The sequence below is a fragment of the Pseudophryne corroboree genome, chromosome 7, assembly GCF_028390025.1.
Source record: "Pseudophryne corroboree isolate aPseCor3 chromosome 7, aPseCor3.hap2, whole genome shotgun sequence".
NCBI classification, from domain to species: Eukaryota; Metazoa; Chordata; class Amphibia; order Anura; family Myobatrachidae; genus Pseudophryne; species Pseudophryne corroboree.
Window position 1 is genome coordinate 15,153,747 of NC_086450.1, and position 4,314 is coordinate 15,158,060.

Sequence of the window (4,314 nt, forward strand, 5' to 3'; positions counted from 1 at the left end):
CCTAGATTCCGTAAGTGGTGTCTGTTCAAGTACAAAACTTTATTGACCATGAGGGGGCTCAATTTTGCACTAGCACATATAAAATAATTAGCAGGCCCACTACTAGCCAAAAGTGATCGTGATGTGAGCCATTCTTTTCACAATGTGAGGTAAATGGGACAATAGCTATTTTATTTTATTTTTTAACAAATCACTTAATTCATCAGCAACTTTTACGTTAATACTTACATCTAGAGGCAATGTTGTCTATTGATATTATTATAGTATTGTATTGTTTATAAGATAAAGTATTAAAGTAGGGGAGAAAAAAAGCTCAAAATGATATAATAATTTTGAAAATTTTAAAATAAATTGAAAATCAGTAACACAACCAAAATCAGGGTGGTTTTGCAGTAACCAAAACCAAAACATAAAGTTGGTTTTCAAATGAAAACCAAGAAATTTGGGGACTGTGCAAATCTCTCATATTTTTCATAGCAAAATTATTTAGCACAAATACAAATTATAATTTTTGACAAGCAAACAAACAGTTTAGCACACAGTAACATACAGCACAGTATAATCACTCATTTCAACCTAGATTTGTCACTCCTACTCCTATTTTTAAAGTATCATAATCCCTATCTAATTTTACATTTTTGAAAGGCTGCTTTTACATCATTAATTTCTAAGAGAATAAATCAAAAGGTTCATCATTGGTGTAATAACTACATAAAATATAGCAATGAATTTGTCTGTTCCTGCTGCAGAGCTTGACCTAGGTTTCATGTAGGCTGCCATAGCTAAGCCATAAAACATTGTCACTACCATCATGTGAGATCCACAGGTGGAGAACGCTTTCCATTGCCCGGCTGCAGATTTAATTTTAAAGATACATGAAATGATTTGATAATAAGATATTTCAATACATGTCACTGGTATCATAAGAACAATTACACCAAAAACAATAAATTCAATAAACAAAATGTTTTCACAACCCAGTGATAGTACTTCTGGCATTTCACAAAAAAAATATTAATTTCGTTATTTTCACAATGATTTACAATGAGCGCAAGAGTAACACGTGAAATAGAAAGCAGAAACCCACATATCCATGTACCAAATGCTAGTCTTATACAAACCCTCTTACTCATGATAGTGGTATAATGTAATGGATAATATATAGCTACATAACGATCATAAGCCATAACAGCAAGCAGAAAACACTCTGTTTCCCCTAAGAAACTGGAAATGTACATTTGTGTTGCACACTCAGCATAAGATATAGTTTTCTTTACTGACATCAAATCTTTCAACATTCTCGGCACAGTAGAAAATGAATAGCAGAGATCCAGAAACGAGAGGTTGAAAAGGACGAAATACATAGGTGTGTGAAGGCTGATATCAGTCAAGATTAAAATAATGATGGAAATGTTTCCAAATAAAATTATCATATACACAAGCAGGAAGACAAAGAAATGAATAATTTGTGTTTTGGGTTCACTGGAAAGTCCAAGAAGATTAAATTCTGTTATAACTGTACTATTTTTCTGAGACATTCCTTAAAATAAAATTAAAAATGATTGCAGTTACAGTATCTGTTAATAAGTATCTTGCTTCTAGCTTATTAAACTGTTTTTTTTTTAACAAATCACCTATATAGTACTTTTTAAATATCATCACTACATTACAACAAATAAAATGCATGTAAATTCACCTAAACATTACTGTAGTTCCCATCTGTCCCTCTCCAGTCCACCAACATACTGTGTAGTCTGGGTTTCTTGAAAAATTGGAAATTGCAGCTAAAATCATGTATTTTGGACCTGTTTTGGTTCCTACATTATTAGGAGGCAAAACTTTGTTATACAGTAGGTATATAAGTGAAAGGAGAAAAAAAAGGTGGAGTAATAAGACTAAAGACAGAAATTGGGAGTCTTGTTGAGGGAGACAATGTAATAGCCAATCATCTTAATAATCAATTTTGCTCAGTATTCATTACTGAAAGAGAGGGGAAGGGGCAACAGTTAAGTTGCAGGGATATTCTGAAAAATGAAACAAGTACATTTACAGAGGAGAAGGTCCTAACAGAACTCTAAAAGCTGAAAGTGGATAAATCAATGGGGCCAGAAGGGATACTAAATGATACTAAAGAGCTTAAAGGGGTACAAAATAGCTTAAAGGGTTGCTGGTAGCACCATTAACAAAATTATTAAACTAGTCACTAGCTACAGGAGTAATTCCAGAGGACCGGAAAAGAGTGAGGTAGTCCCACTGCACAAAAGTGGAAGCAAGGAAGAGGCAAGCAACTACCGACCAGTGAGTCTTACATCAGTAGTAGGGAAATTGATGGATGTAGTGTGCAATCTACATTTATTCTGTAAATTTTCATCCAAATCTCATTATCCTTGATGTAGAGAGCAATTTCCACAAAATGTAAGTGAGAAGGGTGACAGTTGTGAGTAAACTTAAGACCAAAAGTGTTAGAATTAAAATGAGAAATAAAAGAAGAAACAGAAGAGACCCCATCCCAAATAATAGACAGATCATCAATGTATCAACCATACATCATGATACATAGAAGTTTGAATTTTACTTAATCCTCATTGGGTATTAATTTTAAGATCGATGGTTATATTAATTGCCAATGCACCTATGCAATCTATCTTTTGAGTTGTGAATGAGGTAAATAGTATGTAATAATATTTTTAAAAGTAATCCTAATCATAGTGTGTCCAGACATATCTCTCAGTCACATGGTGGTAATATCAAAGTATTGAAGTTACAAGGCATTGATGTAATTAATGTTACCCCCAGAGGGGGTGATAGATTCCTACAATTGTGTAAAAGAGAGGATTATTGGATCTTCTCCATTAGCACACTTATTCACGATGGTCTCAATAAAAATATTGACATGAATAATATTAGGTAATATAGTAGGATAAACAGCAAGCTTTAGTTGAAACTTTGAATATGGGATTAATCCTACTAATAATGATCTGTAAGAAATGCCTATATAATTTTTTTTTCATCTGAGGGTGTATAGGTAGCTATATCATTTGTGGACCTGAGTTTCTAGATTAAAACAACCATGTGTAATTAATTAATTTAGAATAGGAAAGGGTGAGGTGAGAAGGGGGGAGGGAGAAAGGAGTATTCTGGTTACTGGGTGGGGATTGAACCTAGGATAAAATATGGCTTTTATTGAATCCCTAGACTGTTCAATTCTGAAGTATCGGTGTTAAGATGATTGTTTCTATGCATAGATAGGGCGCTAGATTTATGCAAACTGTATAATTTTAAGACATATTGGATTTTTACCCTATTATCTAAATATGATGGTCTAAAAATCTTGGGATGATTAACAGTGGATAATAGAGTAGGGAAAACCAGAAAGTTAAAATCCTGATGTGTTAATAATGTTCCTGTAAGAACAACAATAATAATAATAATAATAATAATAATAATAATAATAATAAATAAATAATAGAAAGCACTGGTGACTGTGTGTAAAAAGGCTTTTTTATTTTTATCTATTTGTTCCTTTCTAAAATAAGATTTATATCTCATACATATTTTAATATAATCTTAACATATAATATGCAATATTTATAGACCGTATATTCAAATTTTATTTTATTTATCCAAGCTCCAAAGATGCATCAATCCAACAAATTTAGTTATACTGACAGCTTCTGCTGAGTCTAGGTAAATAACGTTACAATTGTTGCAATTTGGTCTTTACTAACTATTCACAGCTAAAACAGACACTATTCAACCACTTTAAAAAAGGTAAAATGTATCCCCAGTGTGCTTTTCAGGGAAACTATCCACATCTGTGTGGTTAAAACACCTTATCATGAAGCATTCTTAGTTGTTTAACCACTGTGAGACTTAATCCATTGCCAGCAATTTATTAAACAGCTTATGCTCAAATCGTATTGATCAGTCTTTTTTACATGCAGAAAAAAAGTCCTCAATAGTCACTTATGATATAGCTCTCAGTGTAGTAAACAGCACTCCATTGTAATTATAACATGGCCATGTTTGGTGATTTTTAGAAAGATGGATATTACCACATCTGTCCTGGGAACCCTGGTACGTTCACTCCCGGCCCTGGTAGCAAAATTCCTTTTAGCGGGTCATATCTGGAGATCTGAAGCAGGTTCCACAACCAAGGAGATGTTAGAAATATGTGATATCCCTTGGTGTCTACAAGTTATAAAATGCATTTCTCTGCCTTTCTCCGGTAATTGGCGGCTTCCTCAGTCCGTGATGCTTCCGTCTCGACCTGGACACCTTTTATTTCAACTTTTCATGGCGCGCGCTAGCGCC

At 33.3% G+C, this 4,314-nt stretch overlaps 1 pseudogene; it reads right to left on the reverse strand.

Moving 5' to 3' along the window:
- Window positions 1-660: 660 nt before the first annotated feature.
- Window positions 661-1,538, reverse strand: LOC134943566 (olfactory receptor 5AR1-like; annotated as a pseudogene).
- Window positions 1,539-4,314: the final 2,776 nt, after the last annotated feature.